The sequence below is a fragment of the Petaurus breviceps genome, unplaced genomic scaffold (genome assembly GCF_028583685.1).
Source record: "Petaurus breviceps papuanus isolate PSGF00001 unplaced genomic scaffold, PetGlider_PUasm1.0 90778, whole genome shotgun sequence".
Classification (NCBI taxonomy): Eukaryota; Metazoa; Chordata; class Mammalia; order Diprotodontia; family Petauridae; genus Petaurus; species Petaurus breviceps.
The window spans coordinates 5,975,394-5,997,959 of NW_027187343.1; the positions used below are offsets into that span (position 1 = coordinate 5,975,394).

The 22,566-nt window shown below is 34.5% G+C and overlaps 1 long non-coding RNA gene across 1 annotated transcript in view; it reads left to right on the top strand.

Annotated features, from left to right (window-relative positions):
- The window catches only part of LOC138147004 (uncharacterized), a 249,683-nt gene that overhangs the window by 40,990 nt on the left and 186,127 nt on the right, over positions 1-22,566 (top strand). The window contains exon 2 of the long non-coding RNA XR_011164684.1: positions 2,505-2,665. This is a non-coding gene — a long non-coding RNA (uncharacterized lncRNA). The remainder of the gene's footprint in view (positions 1-2,504; positions 2,666-22,566) is intronic.

Here is a 22,566-nt window from a genome sequence, read left to right on the forward strand (position 1 = left end):
TAAAAGTTAAAAAAATTGGTCTTTTTGAGAAAATTAAAAGAGCCATTTCCATTTTTCTTTTCTTTTTAGACAGCAATTTAGAAACAGTGCTAAACTTATTTTTGTTTGGCTAGTGTGGTAGTGTTTGGTTTGAGCAGTGGTCTCCAAAGTGTAGGCTGTGGCATAACTCAAAAGGGTTTGTGGTCAACCAGTCAGAGGGTGGGAAAATAGGTTTTATTTTGTTCTCCCTTCTATAGCTAGTTGTGGGGCATGTTTTCAACACAATTATATCTACCCTTCACCCATAATTGCTCAGCACTTCCTACTCTGTTAACTCCTACCTTTTGCAAGATCCATTTTACCCCTTTGTACATCAACTGCAACCAGAGTACCTACACTAAAAGCTTCATAGGTGCCATTAGAAAAATTCTACCTACATTTTGTACCACCATCCCCAGCTCATCACTTTCTCAGGCTTTGTAATTCAGGGTAGTAATTCTTTTAAAAAAGTAATAAAATAAAAACTCCACCCTCTTCCCTCTTTTTCATTTTGTGTGTGGTATAGTGAGTCATACAGGATAAGCAGGCATGAGGTTTTGAACTACACTGAATTTCAGTACATTATCATCTGCCTAAACCTACTCTTCTGAACTACCCTGTTCTTATTGGGGACACCACTTCCTTCCAGTAACCTAGGTTTCCAATTTGGGTGGTATCTTTGACTCTTTAGTGTTTTTCATCTTTCATGTAGTTACTAAATCTTGATATTTCTGTATCCACAAAATTTTTTGGCATTTGTCCTCTTCTTTCTACTCACATAGCCACTATGCCAGCTAAGGCCCTTATTGCCTCAGCCTGAATTGTTGTACTATGATCCCAATATGTATTCTTTCTCCAGTCCATCCTGAAGTGCAGCTCTGACCTGTCATATTCTATAATTCTCCTGTCTCTCCTCGCCCCCCCCCAGCTGCAGTAGCTTTCTGTTGACTCTAAGATCAAATATAAATGTTGACATTTAAAACCCCTTATAATCTGATCCTAGCCTAACTTTCCACCCCTATTTAATGTTTTTTCCCTTCCCATACTTTTTAGTCAAGCCCTTGTTGGAAGCTAGGTGGCTTAGTGGATGGAGCACTAGACTAAGAATCAAAACCTGAATTCAGAAGACTTCAGAAATGAGCTGTGTGGCCCTGGGCAAATCACTTAACCTCTCTTAGCCTCAATTTCCTCATCCGTAAAATTGTGATAATATAATACCTACTGCTCAGTGTTGTTGTGAAGATAAATGAAATAATACTTATAAAGTCCTATATAAATGCTATGATAATGATGATGCCATACTGGCCTTTACACTCAGACAAAGACACAACTAAAATGCACAAACATGAATAGGAAATTATGGTATGATACCATCCATTAGGCAGAATCATATAAAGAAGGAGGAGAAATTGATGTCTAAAAACTTTCTGCTGAGTTGAAGTCAGAGCCAATTCACTTTTTTCTTGTTTTTGCATTGTGTAGTAAATAAAGAGAATATTACTCCTGCTGATCACATTGCTTGTTTACTGACTTGTGTTCTGTATTTGATGGTTATGTTGTATCTCTTTAAATAAAGAAGTATCTTAAAAAATTTACCTCTTAGCTATGTTACTAACAGAACAATTACTTGTATTTGTAAGTATAAATATATATGTATATATATTTATATTTATAAGTATGCAATCCTATAGGGCATACACAAGAATTTAGATTACAACCTAATCCCCAGGAAACTTAAAATTTGTGCAGTTAGTATTCAGTGGCTGGTTGCGTAAAAAATAGATTAATTTAAGTGATTCACCATTGCTAGAAAGATGTCCTGAAGACATCTTAAAGTCAACAACCCATAAACTAAACTTATTCCCCTCTCTCCCCCCCCCCTTCCTCCCTTGCAAATGTATACTGGTTTATTTTGTGGTTACTTGTAAAGAGTTAGCCAAGAAATGATGAATTTTTGGCCAAGCATGGTAACTCATGAAGAGTCTCTTCTAAGATACTGAGTGGCTATGATATGTATCAGTAGGGGTAGTTTCCACACTGATGAAATGATGAATTTTTGAAGTATTAAGGAATATTGAACTTCTGGAACATTACATGTTTCACCCGAAAAATAGCAAATAAAAACATTCAGATTGGTTGTCGTGAAATAATAGAAATTTTGAGAAGAATTTTTATTACTTCCAAACATTTATTTTCTATTCTTTAGAACACAAGCTTTATTAAGTATTACAATTATTTTCTTAACATTGTTTCTATTAACTTCTCAAGTCAGAAGTGTCATTATCAGTTGAAATATGTCACAAGATCAGGGAAGTACATTCATTATAGAATTATTTAATAAATAAGTTTCCTAGTTTGAAGAGCCAAATTTTTATGTGGGGTCAGGCAGTTGAAGACATTTACAAAGAATTAGTTGTTTGTTATTACTGTATGAGTTGCAAGAATGGAAAAAAAAAAGAAATTCTTTCTTCAATACTTCCTTCCAGGCTGAGTCATCACTAGAGAGTGGGAAGGGCAGCAGCAGCAAAAGAGAATCCAAACCCCAAAGCTGATATCTCAAAGTATCTTTTCTTGAAGTTGAGGGCTCAGAGGGGAGCCATCATGAGCGATGTTACCATTGTGAAAGAAGGTTGGGTTCAGAAGAGGGGTAAGTGCTAAACAAAACTGAAAATACTAGTAAGAATAAAAATTAAATTGTTGGTAATAGTTTAGGGGTCTGTTGAGAATTGCTTGAGAAGAAAAAATGTAATGTCTGGCATTTTATCTTGCCCAGTTGACAAAGTGAAACTTGTGCTCTGTAGTATATTATGTTTTCTAGTTGGAAAAATATATTGCTATGTGTTACAGTTTAGGTGTTGGCTTATATTTGAAAACACCTCTTATAGTTCTTGAATGTAATAACTTCTGATTTGACTAGCAAGTTAGACTTCAATTTAATATATGTGTTTTGAAGTAACTTAAATGTTTTGTGTTTTTCCAAGGTGGCCCAAAGTGCTCTATTTTGAATAAATGACACAGAATGACTTTAACTCTTAACAGCTTTTAAATACATGCATGTACACGTGTGTAAATGTAGATATATACGCATATGTACATAAATGTATATAGCTTCTAATGTAGTGCATTGGTCGTTTGGATGCTGTATTTTAAAAAAAATAACTTAATGGGCTTTTAATTTTTTTTGGGGGGGTGGGACAAAATCAGTGTATACAGAAAAGTGGGAACTGATGCTACAAATGACTGAGGCAAGTCATGGATGATAAAGGATTTTTTGTTTTTTTTATTTTGTATTTTAATTTTTGTTATTCTATTTGAAATATTTCTAGAATTAAAATCACTTAAAATAATCCAAATACGTCATTTTTATTGGCATAAAATGAAATACAAAAATGAAGTAAATGAGAATTTTAATTTATCCTTATCATTCAGAAAATCACCTGCTTATGGAGTAAATGTGATATTAGAAATCTAGAAACTTTAGTATAGTTGCTGAGCAATTACAGTTTACTCACATGACCATGTTGAGTGGGATGGAACTGTTCCATTCTCAGGATTTCAAAGTTCCTGTGTAGCAATTTTTTGTGTCAAAAGTTATAGGCAGACATTGAATTCTTTATAGAATTTTAAAGAAAGATTTCTAGTTGATACCTAGTCTACCTTTAAAAAAAGGGTTATATTGATTGCTTTTTTTTTACATTGACATTTCTTCATATTCTATCTGATCCCTGTCCCCTGTCACAAAGAAAACAGTTAAGCAAAACTAGTTGATATACAGTGACAATTCTCTGTTGAGAAGAGAGAGTGTATATTTCATCATCTATTCTGCAGAAACAATTTTGGTCATTAAAAAAAATCTGAGTTTCCTTGCCTTTTATCTGCTATTTTCTGAAAAAGTTATCACACACTGAACAGAAATACACACACAATGTATTATTGAAGTATTTTTTATATAATTTTCAGTATTAAAAACAATTTAAAGTATACTTTCAAAATTTGGTATTGTATACAGAACACACCCAAAATGATGTCTCTTTTAGAAAGTACTTTTCCTACTTAGAAATTTTGCTTGTGTTTTCTCCTTTTCCATGACTGGTTTGGTGATATATTAAATGAAGCTTTGCATTGGTGATAGCTTACTGTATTCTTAAGTATTTCAACTGAACTATTGAAGAAAAATGTCCAAATTTGACCTTCCAATTAAATCATTGTTTGGCACCTTTTGGACACTATAGATCATATTAGCTAACATATACAATCTGTTATTTAGAGAGTCAACTTCTTAAAAGATACTTTGTTTCTGCTGTTTGACTATACCTTGATAAAGGTATAGTTATACCCCAGATAAAATACCAACAATCATGATATAGATAACTTGAAAGAAGGGTGTTAATTTTATCCTTTAATATCAGTACTGTAAAAGGTTTCTATATTATATGATTTGTAGACTTAATCTAATTTGATTTGCATTTTTGATGTAAACATGAAGCTGAGGAATTACAAAGCTCTTTCCATATCATTGACTGTTAATCTTGAAAGGCTATTCTTTATAAGAAATAGGTTCTTTGTTATTTTGATGACTAATGATAAATAAAATCCCTCTACATAACAAAATTAGGATTATGTTATACATTAACAATTTAGTAACAACAAATACTAAGTAAAGTGGTTATTACAGGTTTTCTTTATCCAAGATATTCAGTCACTAGACTATCCTATCTCCTTCCTCATTACTAGCTTGTGCTTCCCCCAAGAGGCGCCATTAAGGCATCACTAAGGGTATAAAGTACACATTAATGTGATGTATATAGGCCTCCATATATAGGTTTGCTGACAGCGATCAATGACTTCTAAAGTAAATGCTAAGCATTTCATTCTTTACATCTAATTTCAAAGCAAACAGTGATGATATTTGCTAACATCTACAAAATGTTTGCAATGTTTAGAACTCAGTACATTAACAGTGTGGGTAATTCAGTTGGTATGGAAAAGTTGCAATCATAGGGAAATATAAATTGCAATATTATAAGTGTAGGGTTTTATTGTTTTAAAAATGCTTTTTGGTGATTGTACATTAAGGTGTTTGTCACTTATGTAGGTCATTTCAAAATTTCTGTTACAGATTAACATATTATCCAAGTTGTTGTCTTCTTATTCTTTTTGTAATTTATTTTACATAACTGAGCCTTAACTATGATAGTTAATTTGTGTTTTGTCCTAGAGCACTAAATTTAGAGGGGTCTGACATCACTTGCAGTTCTTAAACATATAGAAACAACAGAGCTTTCTACCTAGTTAACAAGAATAGTTAAAAATGGGAATTTACCAGGTGGTGGACTACAATGAGCTGCTTTCCCCACTTCCATTTCCTTTCTCTCTCCTTTTATCTTCATTCCTCCCATTCCTTCCATCTCCCTTCCCTCCATGTCCCTCCTTACCCCCAGTAATTGAAGATATGACACTTTCCCTGGGAATGAGTTCTGGTACTTCTCTCAGTCATAAAAATTCTTAGATGTGACTCTTTGGCATAATTCTAAGATGCTTTTATTGCCGATTTTTTTTTAATGGGTAAGGAAACTGCAAAAATGTGTTCACTTTTTAGGACCTTTGTAATATTTAACTAATTTAATCTTAGTGCTGTGTTGTTTCTTTGTAACCTTTGTATGTTTCCAGATGATATGAATTTCTTTCCAAAAATAAGTGACTGGCATTATTTTGTATCTTGCAACATAGTTGTGGCTTTAATGTCAGTGATATTTAAGAATATTATTCCCCGAAAATATTTGCTTCACAAGTACTAATATGATTTATTTAAATGTGTTTATGGAGATTTGTGTATTAAACAAATAACAGTGACTTCAAAATAGTAATATTAAGAATTAGGAATCTGGGGGCAGCTAGGTGTTGCAGTGAATAGAGCACCAGCCCTGGAGTCAGGAGGACCTGAGTTCAAATCTGGCCTCATATACTTAGCAAGTGCATGCGTGTGCGCGTGCACACACACACACACACACACACACACACACAAACTAGCCATGTGACCTTGGGCAAGTCACTTAACCCCAATTGCCCTCCCTTCCCCTTCCAAAAAGCAAAAAAAAAAAAGAATTAGAACTCTGTAAGTAGTCTGCTGAATAAATTAATTCCTACTATGCAGATTAAGATGTGGGTAAATACTAAACTTTGTGAAGATTTAGTATTTGATCAAAATTTTACTTTTGTTATGGCCTAATCAAACCTTAAAAATATAGAGAACACAGCAGAGATTCTTTTGGACTTTACTCATGTAGAGATGTGTGCTTTTTGTTCATATTTTATTGAAATCATGACTTCAGAAATAAGTTACTAAGTGATTAAGGAGAATGAAAATGATAGTACCATTTCCTGTTTACTACACAGCAGCAAACTTTTTCCATTAAGAGTAGTGCAGTCTCACTGTAACAATGACTGTATGATCACATGGCATGTTAGAAAAATTCACTTTGACTTTTGGAATTATAAATTGAGTATAGATATGTGAAAATTAAATGCTATTGTTTAATTACATTGAAAGCCTGAACTTTAGTTAATGTTTTCCTCTTCCAATATTGCCAGATTTGTTCTTGTAGTTTCAACTCTTAAGAACTCAGCATAACCATATGCTTGAGAAGAAAAGAGGTAGCATGATCTTTGTTTTTTTTTGGTAGTCTTTCTGGTTGGTATCTGTCAGTTTAGTACACATTGATCTTCTCTGTATGATAGAATGAGGTGTAGGAGATAGGAGTTCTGCATTCATGTTAAAGTACCATAACTTTTTGGAACTCTTAGAAGTTAAGTTTCTAAAGTTTTTCTAGAGTTTCCTTGATTTGTACGATGGGCATATTACTAACATGTTATGAACTCTCCTGGGTTGTTTTAAAGATCAGATAAGATAACACAAAAGTATCCTGGAAAAAGGAAGGGCTTTTACAAAAAGGATTTGGAACCAAAAAGGAACCTTGAAATCTAGTCCAATTCCCTTACTTTACAAATGTGGAAAATGAGACCTATGGAGCTGAAGTGATTTAACCAGTCTACACAGTAGTAAATAGCAGGGTATAGATTTCAACCAAGGTCCTCTTATTTTAAATTCAGGATTCTTTTCATAATACCCCACTTACAGAGAAATCGTTACTATTTTCTTCTGACTGACTTTTAAATGTTGACATTCTACTAGCATCTATCCTGGTACATTATCTCTTCTCTCTAAACTCATTTCTCTGGTAATCTACTATCATAGCCTCAACTCATTTTATGTTACCAATAGTCATTTCTCTAGCCCTGATCTTTCTCTCTCTTGAAAAACATGGATTAAAAAATCTTAACATTGTGTGATCTTCGACAAATCAATCCATCTCTATACCTCATTTCCTATGAAATTGGCCTGATATCTCTTATGTTTTCATCTAGCTCACTATTCTATGATTCTTTTAGCTATAGATCTTCGTTTACAGTTGGAATGGATTAGGAAAGTATTTACTAAGCTCTTAGTATATGCCCAAGCACTAGGTTAACTGCTAGGGATTGAAATAGAAAACAAAACATTCTATTCTTTCAAGAAGCTCATATTCTAATTGAAGGAGATAATAAATAAAGGAAGATTAATAGTAATAATAATTAGCAATTATAGGACTTAAAGGTTTGCAAAGTACTTTACAAGTATTATCTCATTCTATCCTTACAACAACCCTGTGAGATTGGTGCTATTATTAGCCCCATTTTATAGATGCAGAAACAATTACATAGCTAAGTAAGTGTCTGAGGCTGGATTTGAACTTGGGTCTTTATAAATACAGTTCCAGCATTCTGTCCACTGGACTACCTAGCTCATTCATGTTTGTGTTTAGTACATGGCAGAAGGAAGGGCCATCTCTTATCAGTGTGCCTTGTTTACACGTCAGACTCAATGTCTAAAACAAGAGATCTTTTTCTTACCTAATTCTCATTTCCTTAATTCAGTTAATGGTGTCAGCATTGACCTAGTTACCAGTGATTGAAACTTCGGTGTTATTTTTTTCCTCTTCCATTCCAAATCTATTTTCACTTGCTAATCAGCAGACATTTATTAAGTGCTTATTATGGATAGAGTCATTGTGCTAAGCCACAGTGATCCAAAGAAAGGCAAAAGCAGCCTCTGCTGTCAACATAGAAAAAAATATATATATAAGACATATATAGAATAGATGGAAGATAACCACCTGATCTTTACTGATCCAATTCATACTTAAGAGCACTTCATCATAAATTTTTCATCACTGGAGATGATATGCAGAAGCTGAATGACCACTTCTTTGGAATGTTGTAGAGGGGCTTCATATTTTGGATGGGAGGATTGGATTAGATTGAATTCTCAGTTCCCTTCTAGCTCTGAGCTTCTGTAATTCCTTTGGCATATATCTGATCATGTGATTCCAGAAATCAAAACCTTGCTGAGCTTCCCTGTTGCCTATCAAATAAAATTTAAGAATTATTAAGTTAAAGCCTTCAGAACCCTTCACAATGTCTGCAAGAGTGCCACTATCTTTCTAGTCATACCACACTTATCCAATAGTTACACTATGCTTCAGCAAAGTTGCTTTCCTTTTTATACATCCCTCTTCCCTTTGGAATCCCTTAGCAATACCTGGATTAGACTTTGCTCCATGTATATGAGATTGTGCCTAATACAAATGTTCAGAGACATTTTCTGATAACTCCAGACAGAAAATCTTTTCTTTCTTCAGACTTTGCTTGGCGCTTTGTAATTCTCGTGTTCTGTTTTGCATCATAGTTATTTATTGTGTGTGTTATATTGCTCCTATTAGATTTGAAGCTCTGTCAGTGCAGAAACTATTTTGCTTACCTTTGTGTCTCCTCTAGTGTCTTGTGCATAGTAAGTATTTAATATGTTGGTTGAATTGAGAGTCATGACTTGAATTGAGCAAAGAAAGAACTAGTTTTGTGCTGTATCTTGTGAGAGTTCTGCTTTTTTTTTCCCCTGGAGCTACCTTAGTCCATAGGACAACCACATTTCTAGAAATTACTATTATTATTATTAGAGAGAGAGAGAAAGGAAGTTATAGAAATTACTTGATGGTAATATTTAATACTTAAATGCCACTTCATATCTTTTTTGTGAATTCCACAAGCAAAACATTGAACATTTACATATGTATGTGTGTATGTGTGTCTTTATAGGAACAGAGAAGAGGATTTTATGTGAAACCATGAATCTCTTATGAAGAGCTTGCTGTTTTAAAAAGAATATAATAAAATCAGTGTATTATTTTCAAAGTTTTCCTGTTTGCCTGTATGCCTTCTGAACATTTTTAAATGCTTGAGTGACTCTTTTTTCCTTTTAATTCTTTTTTTTGACAACACTGTTGCCTACTTCCCTCTCCTCCCAAGATACTCCCTCAGTGAGAAAAATAAAAGGACAGTCATTGTAATAAATAAGCTTAGTTATGGAGAACAGTCCCACATATTTGCTATGTTCACAAATGTATGTCTCATTCTACTTCTTGAGTGCACCATCTGATTCTCAGGAGTTGGGTAGCATGCTTCATTAGTGATCCTAAAGAGTTGCTGGTCACTGCATTTATAAGGTTCTTAAGTTTTTCAAAGTTGTTTCTTTACTATATTGTTGTTACTACAAAAATTGTTCTTGTAGTTTTGTTGACATGACCCTGCCATCAGTTAATATCACTTTCCTGGGTTTGTGAAATCATCCCTTTCATCACTTCTTATAATGCAATAATAATACTTCACTTTATTCAAATTCCTTAATTTATTCAGCTATTCCTTAATTGAGCAATTCCTTCATTCCTTCTTCAAACTCTCCCTCAGGTTTCATCAGGGATTGATTCAGTTTCCTTTTTCATAATAATTGTTTAGAGAAGTGCTTAGTAAATGTTTATTGAATTGGTTTATGTGCAAAATATTTCTAAAAAACTTAAAATAATTCTTGATGGTTTCTATAGAAATAGTATTATTTAGAGAAAGTACAAGGATTTTATCTAACTTAAGTTTGAATTGAACCTATAAACTGTAATTGAGAAAAAGGTGAGAAGTCAAATAACTTGCGAGTTTGAAAATGTTATTTTTAAAAAAGTGATTTTTGCTTTTTATCAAGAGAACAACATTTAAAATAATTTAATCTTGAAGCTTAATGAAGTTTATTCTATAGGATTATTTTTTAAACTTTTCAGAAATGTAATAGCACGTCTCTTCCAATATTGATTTTTCTCAGTTATATTGCATATTTTATTTACGTAACTTTTTCATAATCTTTCACAGGTGGACTATTTGACTAATGATGAGACTGTATTAGAGTCTATGGGTTAGTAAGAGGCTCCTTTGGGAGAGAAGATGACTAAGATTCACTGACATTACCAAATAAGGAAGCTAAACATCAAAGAGCTTTCCACAGGTGTTAGGCTATGTGAAAGGAATATAGTTCTTTGATTTTTGGGTTGCCATCCATGCTGTATTTGGAAACCCTGTAGTGTTCTCGATTCCTCAATTACTTAGCACAACTGGCCAAGCTCTAAAATGCTATAGGGAATAGGGAGAGGAGAGTACTCATGTTCTGTGTGCTATAAATAGTTAAAAACTTAGAAAATTTCTGACATGGAAAATGGACAGCTGCTGTATGGTAAACTGAAGGAAAGTAATTAATATAGATAGAATGCTTTAAAGCTAGAATGAAATATAGCTTCAAACTGTGGCAAAGCAGTGGAATGATGAGTTATAGAAATGAGATGAGGAAACAAGATTTTTTTCAGTAATAGTGAAGAATGAAGTAGTTGTTTTTGAGTGAACAGTGTGGAGTCAAATAATTGAAATAATTGAAAACAGTATGGTAGATGCTGAAAATTGCACTTACAGCTGCAGTTGAAGTTTCCGTCTTGGCAACATGATAAGGACTATTGAGTGAATTTCAGTCTTTTGACTGTATCTTTGTTATACAATCAATCAATAAACATTTATTAAGTACCTACTCTGTGTCAGGCAACGTTCTAAATGCTAGGGATACCAAAAAGCCCCCCAAAACAAAAGACAGTCCCTGTCTTCAAGGAGCTCACAGTCTAATAGGAGAGACAACATGTAAACACATTACATACAAAGCAAGAAATAGAGGATAAATTGGAAATTATTAATAGGGAAGGTACTAGAATTAAGAGGGGTTGGGAAAGGCTTCTTGTAGAGGATGGGATTTTAGTTGTTACTTAGAGGAGGGAGAGAACGTTCCAGGGAGGGGGGACAGCCAGAGAGAATGCTCAGAGCCTAGAGATGTAGTGTTTGTTAATGGAACAGCCAGAAGGCCAGTGTCACTGGACTGAAGAGAATGTTGGGGAATGAAGTATAAGAAGACTGGAAAGGTGGGAAGGGGGTAGGTTATGAAGGATTAGAATGTCAGACAGCATTTTGTATTTGATTCTCAAAGCAGTAGAAAGCCGCTGGAGTTTATTGTCAGGGGTGGGGGAGGTGACATGGTCAGATTTGTGCTTTAGGAAAATCATTTTGGTAGCTGAAGGAAGAACAGATTGGAATGGGGGAGACTTGAGGCATGCAGGCAGACCCCCTCTCCCCTTCCATCCCCAGCCAAATTATTGCAGTAATCTAGGTTTGAGGTGATGAGAGCCTGCATTAAAGTGGTGGCAGTGTCAGAGGACTTAACATTTTATTAACGCTTTTGGTAAAGGAATAGGTTGCATGCTCATCAGATTTGTAGATGACCTAAGACCAAGAGGGATATCTTGCACATTGGATGAAGTCAGAATAAAAATTATTTTGACAGGCTAGAGTTTGGGGCTGAATAAAATAGATGAAATTAAATACAGATAAATGTAAAATCTTGTAGACACAAAAATCAGTCTCACAAGTACAAGATGGGGGTGTTGTGGTTTTATAGCTGGTCTTATGAAAAAGACCTAAGGGATTTAGTGCACTGCAAGTTCAGTGTGGGTCAGCAGTGTGATGTAGCTGCCTAAAAACTAATGTAATCTTTGGGCTTAGTTCTGCTTTTGTCAGAGCTCATCTGAAATACTGTATTTAGTTTTAGTTAAGGGCTCTGATAAACTGAAGAATGTACAGAGTAGGCCAATGAGATCGCTGAAAGGCCTTGAGTCTCTGTCTTATGAGTATTAGTTGAAGGAACTGGGCATGTGTGGCCTGGAAAAGAGAAAATTGAGGGGGGAACATGATAGCTGTATTTGAAAGGTTGTTATAATTAGGTGGGATTAGATTTGTTTAGTTTGGTTTCAGAGGGAAGAATCAGGAGTAATGGGGTAGAAGTTAGAAAGAAATAAAAAGTTTCCTACTAATCAGAGTGGTCCAAAAGTGAAATTGAATATTTTGATAAGTGCTTGGGTTTTTGCTCTTTGGAGGTTTTCAATCAGAGTCTGTATATTCATTTATTGGATATACTTTATATAAGAGATGCTCCTTTTGTATATGGCTTGATCTAGACAGAAACTAAGGTTCCTTTCAACTCATAGGTTCTGTTATTCTGTAATTTTGTGTATGAAGAAGAGGGCACTGCATTTCTCTATTTAGATTTTAACATTTAATAAGTAAATTTAAATGTCAGAGAACTTTTCTTGTGGTTCTTTTAGGTAAAGTAAAAAAGGAAACTCCAAAAAAAAAACCCCAAACCCAAAACCCAAACCCCAGTGCTAGGCCTTATGTGAGATACAGTATTTATGTAAGACATGAAACTTAATTTTAATAAAGGCATACAAGTAATTATAGTACAAAATGAAATAAGATAAGTTCACCAGAGAGGTAGATTCAAGGAAAGAGAGAGGTATTATCTAGACCAGGAATTCTTAACCTTTTTTGTGTCATATACTCCTTTGGAAATCTGGTGAAACCTATGGATCCTAACATATTATTAAATATATAAAACAATATTCTGGATTACAAGGGAAACTAATGCTCTTGAAATATGATTATCAAAATATTTTAAAATTATTCACTCAAGGTTAAAAATTCATGATCTAGAAGTATGGGAGTGGTCAGCAGAGTACTTAATGTCAAGGAGTGTGAGGACTGAAATAAAATTATTAGATATGTTGACTAGGACATCATTGATGATCTCTCTACAGAGTACTTTCAGTAGAGTCATCAAATGGAAATCAATTTAGAGGGGGTTGAGAGAGCAGATGGTGAGAAAGTAGGGTTCAGTGGGGATAGAAAACTTTTAAATGAAGAAATCCCTTTGAAAACATGCTAGACAAATATATTTATTGTGTGAATAACGAATATAATGGATTCAGAGAAACTTGATAATAAGACATGAAGTGATGCAGAATGAAGTGAATAAAAACCAAGAGAAGAATTTACAAAATAACCACAATAATTTGAAAGAAAACAACTTTGAAAGACTGCAAAACTGTCATCATTATAGTGACTATGACTCAGAAAACTGATTTTGAGGAATGCTTCCCATCTCTTGAAAGAGAGGCCATACATTAGAGGTAAAGAGTGAGACAAAAGTTTTAGAAACAACCAATGCATTGATTTGTTTTGCTTCATTATATTTATTTGTTATAAGAGAAGGCATTGATTGTGCAGGAGATGATAATTTATAGGTAGTCATAGAAATGAAGAAAAAAGAGGGAAATAAAAATATTAAAATTTAATTAAAATAGATGAGAGCAGACAAGTTCAGAAGGGGACACAAACAAGTAGGGCAGTCTTATTACTACTATGTTACATTTGGCACATGCTCTAAAAAATATACTCTATGTATCAGAAATTCATATTTTCTATATATAGTCCTCTTTTCTGTCATTTATACATTGAAATGATCATGTTTGTTGATGTTTAAATTTATAATTAAGAAGAAAATTTGTATTAAAAAATGCCTGACAGAAAGTCATTTAGGGTGCTTGAATGCTTCATTTGATGGAGAGCTCTTCACAAGAAGTGCCCTGTTACATTGTTAGACAGCTCTAATTGTTTGAAAGCTCTTCATGTTGAATTGAAATTTGCCTTCCTATAATTTATACTTACTGGGTCAGGTTCTCTTTCTGTCTCCTGGAACCATACACTAGTCTCTTCTACATGATGTCTTTAAGATATTTAAAGGCCGCTATCATGTATTCTCGTTTCCAGAAAAACCATATTCAGTATTTTAAGTTCATCCTAATACAATATGGTTGCCTAACCCAATCTTCTGATCTTTTCATTTGGATTAATTCTGGTTTGTCATTGTCTCTTTTAAAATGAGACATCCAAGATTAAAAAAAAATATTCCAGATGTTTCAGAATATAGTGAAACTGTTACTCTGTACCTGGGATGATGTACTACTCTTATTGCCCCTTACATTTTCATTGGCCTTTTAAAATATTATACTTAGACTTAAACCTGTGGAATTCTTACTAAGTTTAACAAGATGACATGACAGAAGTGTAATCTTTATAAATGATCACACTTAACACTTGGAACACATTGTTGTTCAGTTGTTTTAGTGGTGTCCGACTCTTCATAAGTTCCCTTTGGGGTTTTCTTGGCAAAGATACTGTAAATGGTTTGGAATTTCCTAATTTGTAAAATTAGGAACTGAGGCAGACAGGGTAAGGTGACTTGCTCAGGGTTACACAGCTAGCAAGTGTCTGAATCCAGATTTGACCTCAGGAAAATGAATCTTCCTAAAGTCAGAAATTAGCATTTATTAAGTATGAACTATGTACTAAGAACCATCTAATTGATAAAAGATGATTGTTTTTTGGCTTATGTAATTCATTCCAATTTATTACCAAAAATCAGTTTGGTAATAAGGATTGAGTGTTAGCATTATATTCTGGTAATATTGTGGAAACATTCAATAAAGATGGTGTTGGTAGTCTTTGGAGAAAAGATTATTTGAATCATAGCCAAGACAATTAATTTATTTTTGTGCTCTGAGCAAGGTTTGAAAATCTGGGCTGGGTGTATTAGTACATACATATTGGGTATAAATCCTGTTATTGAGGAAGCTGAGACTGACACATATCTTGAGCTCAGAAATTCTGAGCAGTATTGGGCTAAGCTGATTCGATGTCCACACTAAGTCAGCCATAAATAATGGTGAACGTTGGGGAGTAGAAAGAAACCAGGTTGTGTAAGGAACGGTGAGTCACCCCGGGTCAGAAACAGGGCAGGTCAATACTCCTGTGCTGATCCATAGGGGAATGAGGGCTGTTTACTGGCTCCTTCCTGCTGCCTATAAACATCCTTCTGAAACCCTCACTTTATCCAACCATGAGGGAAAGAGAGAGCGTGTCCACCAGTGAGCTGTTAAACAATTTTATCTGGGTCCTCACTGAAGCATGGTCGTTCTTTGACATATCTGATGATCAGTTCACTATCCTACTTAAATTAACACAGCAACCACTCCAAAGCTTTTCATCCCTTCCTTCATTTCCCTCTCACCCCCTATCAGCTGAGGACCTTGCTGCACACTTTACCAAAAAATTGAGGACATTTTTTGAGAGTTCCCTCTTATCCTCTCTTTTCATATCAAACATCTTTCTACACTATCTTGTCCTTTAATCCTATATCATATGGAGAGGTGACCCTTCTCCTTATCAAGGCATATCTCTCTATGTGTACCCTTGATCCCATCTGCTTCTTTCTTCAGAAGACTGCCTCCATGCTTTCATTTTCAATTGCTTCATTTCTTCTGACTCCTTCCTGCTGGGTACAAACATGCCCATGTCTCCCCCATCCTTAAAAAATCCTCATTTCATCCAACCATCCCCATTCTCTCTCATCCTTTATCTCTTCTCAGCTAAACTCCTAGAGAAAGCCATCTATACTAGGTGTCTCCACTTCTCCTGTAACTGTCTTCTAAATCTTTTGCAGTCTAACTTCTGACTTAATCATTTAATTAAAATTGCTATCTCCAAAGTTAGAAATAATCTTTTTGATTAGAGACAGCCTGGTGATGTCATAGATAGTCAGGAAGACCTGAATTCAGTTATTGCCTTAGACACTACTTGTGTGACCTTGAGCAAGTCTTTTAGCTTTAATTATCTCACCTATTTAATATTGCCTATCTTGAAGGGTTATTGTGAGGATCAAATGAGGTAATGTTTGTAAAGCAAACTTTAGAGGGCTAAATAGAAGATATTATTATTGGGGCAGCAAGGTGTGTTGGGCTTGGAATCAGGAAGACTTATCTTTCTGAGGTCAAATCTGACTTCAGACACTTAGTAGATGTGTGACCCTGGGCAAGTCATTTAACCCATCTTGCCTCAATTTCCTCATCTGTAAAACAATCTGGAGAAGGAAATGGCAAAACATTCCAGTATTTTCAACCCCAAATGTTGTCACAAAGAGTCAGACACAACTGAAAAATGATTACACAACAATAAAAGATTGTTATTATGGTTATTATTATTACTATTGTTACATTTAATGGGCTTTTCTCAGGCCTCATTCTTCATAACCTCTTTCTAACCTTTGGTATCCATTGACATTCATCCTGGATACTCTTCTCTTTTTAGGTTTTTATTATACTACTTTCTTCTGGTTCTCCTTTTAACAGCCCAGCTGTTTATTCTCATTATCCACTGTTTTTTCATCCCATGTTATGCCTAGTAATTATAAGAAAGTCAAGGCTTTATGCTGGGCCCTCTTCTCTTTTTACTCTATAATATCTTATTTGGTGATCTCTTTAGCTCCCATGGGTTCAATTTTCTCTTTTCAGATGACTCCCAAATGAGTATAAACAACACTCACCTCTTTCCTGAAGTCCATTCTGGTATCACCAACTGCCAGTTGGATATCTTGAATGGTATGTCCCATAGGCATCTTAAATTCAATGTGTCCAAAACATAACTTATCTTTTCTCTCCTCAAACCTTTCCCTCTTCTCAAATTCCCTCTTAGTTGCAACAGACACCCATACTCACAAATTTGGTGACCTCACTCTCACTTAACCCTATTTATCCAGTCTGTTTTCAAATCTTTTTTTTACCTTCACATACATTCCTTTCTTTGCACTCACAGATATACTCTTGTGTATTTTTTTGCCTGTACTGTTGCAATAATCTTCTAATTGGTTTCCTTGCCTCAAGTGTCTCCCACCCTCGTCTGTATTCTTCTCAGCTGGCAAAATGATTTTCCTAAAACCCAGGTCTGATGCTATCACCCCTCTTCCCTACTCCCTATTACCTCCAGGATCAAATATAAATCCTATCTGGCATTTAAAGCCCCTTACAACTTGACCCCTTTCTACCTTTCCAGTCTTTATTTATTCTTTTTCCACATACTCAGAAATTTCATTACACTGGTCTACATATTCTTCACATGTGACACTCCGTTTTTCTGTTGTATTTGTACTGTCTATCCACCATTGCTGGAATGTTCTCTCTCCCCACCTCTTGAGTCCCACCTTCCCCAAGTTTCTACAAGACTCAGCTCAAACTCCATCTGCTGTACGAAGTCTGTCTTGGTTAATCTCCCTTCCTCTGTTGCTACCAGTTGTCTTTCCCACTGAAATAACCTTCTTTCTATATCTGTATAGTAATTTGTATATTGCCTCCCCCATTAGAATGTTGGCTCCTTGAGAACATGGGGTATGTTTTTGCTCTTCTTTGCATTTGGCACATGTTGTTGTTCAACCTTGTAGTCATGTTTGACTTTTTGTGACCCTGTGAATTGTAATAGCATGCCAGTGCTGTCCATCGGGTTTTCTTGGCAAAGGTATTGGAGTGGTTTTCTTCTCTTGCAGATTAAGACAAACAGCGGTTAAGTGACTTGTCCAGCATCACACAACTAATAAGTGCCTCAACCTAGATTTGAACTCAGATCTCAAACACTTAGCTGTGTGAATCTTGCCATTTAACTCCCATACGCTACAAGAGAGATCCACTCAACATGCTAGAGGGTCTTCCTCAACTTAATGTCACTGGATATTAAGAAGATGTCAGTGGAGCCTATAGAGTGTCCACTGGTTTTATTTTGCTCTTAGCACAAGACCAGTCCATTTTCTTTTAGTCTCATACGTTTTTTTGATATTGTCACACATGACATCAAACCATACTTTTATTTTATAATTTGTTGGGTGTTCTTTGTTGCACATTGCTTATGCTCACACATGTATTTCTTTTGGATGTTTTTCAATTTTAGTTCTTTGACAACTATATACAATTAATTAGTCAACAAACATTTATTAAGTGCTTACTCTGTTTAAGGCACTCTGCTAAGCATTGGCGATAGAGATGAAATAAAAAGACAGTTCCTATCCTCAGGGAGCTTACTTTCTGAGGAGGAAGAAAACACATAAAAAGCAAGTTGAATAGGGTTGGGTGGGAGGTCAGTGGAGATACTCAGCATGATGGGGCATGATGGAGCAGTCCAGAGCAGTGCAATATGGTGGGACATGAAGAGATGGCTGGCATGGGCAACTTCTTTAAATTGATCTTTTAGGATAAAAGAGGATATTGGGGCAAGATGCAGAAACCAGAGGAATGTGTCCTTGTAGCAAATAAAGAATTCAAATATAGCATTCCATGATTTTAGCCATACACCACTAGAAGGATATTGATATAATAAAATGGACATTTCTTTGAAAGAAAAATTTGGAGCTTTTAAAAGAATTTTATAATGCCCTGAAGACAATCCAGCCTGCTCTTCTCCCCATCTTCAATTCTGAGCCCAAGTCACTGTCCATTTATAGCCCATGCTTAAGACATATATAAATGGATAATCTCTATTGACTTGGGGTTCTCAACATTTTTTGTATCATAGATTAATTTAGCTTTCTGGTAAATCCTGTCAGCTCCTCTGAATAATATTTTTAAAGGCATGAAATAAAAATACTCAAGGAAATTAATCATATTGAAATACCATTATCAAAATACTAAAAAAAAAAGTTCATGAATCATAGGCTAAAAATCCCTACTAATGGTTGTCTGGTTGAATATCATATTTTAGATAATAGAAATTCTTCATACACTTGGTTTTTCCCATATGTATAGTTTGGTCATATTCCTTTGAGTCCAGGATGTTTTACAGTGTTCTGGAGCTAAAAGAAATCAGCACAATCTCATAGGTAAACAAGAACATGTGGAAGGCCTTACCATCTATAAAGAATTTTTTTTTTCAATGAGGATTCTGTTTTGGATCTCCTCTGTGGATGTGGAAAACTTTTTTCCACTACTTTAAAGAAACAGGTTTTTATTGATATCTCTTGTTTTCACATATTCTAAATATTTACCTATACCACTCCCTATCCCAGAGGGCCATCTCATATAACAAAGATTGTTTTTTAAAAAGGAAAAAGAAAAGAAAGCAGAAGAAAGAAAACAAAACTAATCAATACATACAAAAGAACCTTGCCATTCTATATGGTGTTCTGCGCCTGTGAACCTCTTACTTCTGGAAAAGAATGGGGGGAAATGTCTTATCTCTTCTGTGGGACTAAGCTTTTTTTTTCTTTTTGTAATTCTGCAACCTTTATTTAAAAATATTTTGTGATTCTTTCCATTTACATTGTTTTAATCATATATATTGTTTTCTTGGCTCTGCTTTCTTCCTTTTGAATCAGTTCGTGAAAGTCTTGCCATTCTCTGCATTCATCACCTCTTTTGTTTCTTCTAGCACAGTAATATTTTATTATGTTCACGTATCACCATTTCTTTAGCAACTTTCCAATTCTTAACTGCCACAAAAAGTAATGCTATAAATATTTTGTTGAATATTGAGTCTTTTTATCAGTGACTTTTTTGTGATATATGCGTCTAACAGTGGAGTGTCTTACAGGTCAATTTTGATAGACATTTTAACCCCTTTATAAGTCTAATTCTAAATTGCATTCCAAAATGGTTGTACTAATTTATAATTCTACTAGCAGTTCATTACTGTGGGTGGTAAACACTATCAGTGAGGATGTATGTTCTTGTTTTATGGCATACCTGATACTAATAATCACAAAATCAAACAAAATTTTCTTGTTTTTCAGGAACTATTGTCTAATTTTGACATAATTGTAGGAGATGTCTTACTGGAGAGCCTTTAAGGAAAAGTTATGTTGTACCAAATCAAATGTGTGTTCATAATCAACTGACAAGTACAGTGGGATCCTGTATTTCCTACATCTTGCAGTCATCTGTGTGATGGTACAGATGTGTTATAGTATGGAATGAGAGACAGATTCCAGGATTATGCTGCAAGGAAGTTGAAACTGCCCTCTTCTCCACGCAGGAGGGTGAGGGGAGAGAAGTTCTGAACCATTCTCTCTCAAACCATAAAGCTACATTTTCTGACTATCCATAAACTTGAGCTGAATGAACAAGTACATGTGTATAGTGTTCTGGCCGCTGCCATATTTTGAACAGAGAAAGACCACGTTTAAGCAAGCATCTGTCTGCCAGTACTGTGTCTTTTAAAGAATAAAGAGAGGGATGACTCCTCTGACAAAAGACTGTTTGGTTTATGACATCATCCCCAGCCAATTCTCTTAGAGGCATCTGTAGTCATAGTGTGTCAGTGAACTCTATAAGATGTTGCATTAGATGCTTCATAGAGAGGGTCCCCTTAATCCAAACAAAGGTTCACTTTAGTAAGCCCAGAAAACTGAATAAGGAGCTCAGTAAATTGAACAGGAACTCTTATGATCAACCCACCCTACATAATACATAAATAAACCACTGTTACATTACATATATGCTTTGCATAAGCATTCATACTCCTCTTGTTTAAATTTCACTAGTTCGAGTACAGTAAATCAAATTAGTAATGTCAGGAGGTCCCAACTAGTTGAGGGCATGGTTCCAAAGAGACTTCTGCTCAGTCAATGTTGGATTGATTGATTCTTCTACAGATAACTTCTATGTCTTCAAGATTAAACCATTTTCCCACTAAAATGGCAATCAATGAAATTTGATGATCAAAAGTTTACTCTGGCTTTTATTTAATAGTGCACCTGGCTTTAGCCATTCCTGAAAGGTGTATCTATGAGTCAGATTATTAAGCTGAATTGTATTTTTAAAATGCACATGGGGAACTTGACATTTTGTTGTTTAGTCACATTCCACTCTTAATGACCCATGGACCTAGGCCTTTTTATCCTCCACTATCTCCTTAAGTCTGTCCAACCTCATATTTGTTGCTTCCATGATATTATCTATCCTTCTCATCCTCTTCATTCCCCTTCTTTTTCCTTCAGTCTTTTTCAACATAAGAGTCTTTTCCAACAAGTCCTGTCTTCTTGTCATGTGACCAAAGTATTTACTTTTCAGCTGAGTTCACATCTGGCCTGAGGTTCTTGGAGTTATCATTACCTAGTTCACTTTGTGTATTGGGTTTGCATAGAGCTAAGTACAACTTTGTATTTATGGAAACATACATATAGTATATACACATAGAAGTGTGGGTGTATCTGTGTATATATATGCACATATATGTATATGTGTATATATATGCATATATATGTGTATACGTGTATCTGTCTAATACAGAGACTTGTAGATGACAAAGACATGAGAATATTGACATTATTGTTGTTTATACTATAATTAGCTATGTGGGATTTTGCAAGACAAAATTTTAGATCCTTCAAAATGAATTCAATACTAATTTTGTATTGATCTCTTGAAGAATCTATAAGGGGATGACCAACTCTCAGTGCTCAATTACCCATTCTATTATAAATTAAACTTTTTAAAATTTGCTTTTCATTGTTGGCATCGTTCTAAAGATATTTTATCCCTAGTGGCTTTGTTAATCAAGGTATCACTTTTCCTTTTATGCTTTGTATCACAATCTCTAGAGTATGATTTGAAGATGGAATGGGAATAACACCAGAGCCTTTCCACTCTGAGGTTTTATAATAAGTTTTTTCACTTTTCCAGAAAACTGACATTAAAATTATTCTAATTGCATCCAACTTTACTACATATTTTAAATTGGTACTGGCTGCCAAAGAAATAAAATTTCTAATTCTAAGTGGTAATGGCTTCCAAATACATATTAGTTGTTTGGGGAGTACTATACCATAATTTAGCACATCAACATTTCTATTATGAAATTCAGAATTTTCTAGAGTTTATAATTTGGCAGTTTGAAATATTAACCTACAGATAAAATTACCTGTCAGTCCTGTCTACTCAGCCAAGTTTTATCAAATAAAATAACCAAAGTAAAAACGTGTTTTATAGGCAGATATTTACACGAACATAGTGATACAGTTGATATATTATTTATTTTTGGATAGAGCTATGAATAATCCTTAGCATTCTGTAAGAATGGAGAGATAATAGCAAAGATAACTTAAAAATAACTATTATTTATTATTTTTTACTTAAAATCATAATTCAACCAAGTTGAAAAGGTAACCATCAAGTTAGTAATAGACACATTATCATTGATGACCTATAAGGTCTCTAAATCTATGATTTTCATTTGTCAAATTAAGGAAGCGAACTAAATAGATCTTAGAAATGAAGTCTTAAAAAAGGCCACTCTCATGTTTCAATAAGAATATTTTGACCTTCTGAAATGCAGTTTCAGTAGAGTGGTAGTAGAAGCCAGAATGAGGTCATAAGAAGACAGTAGGTA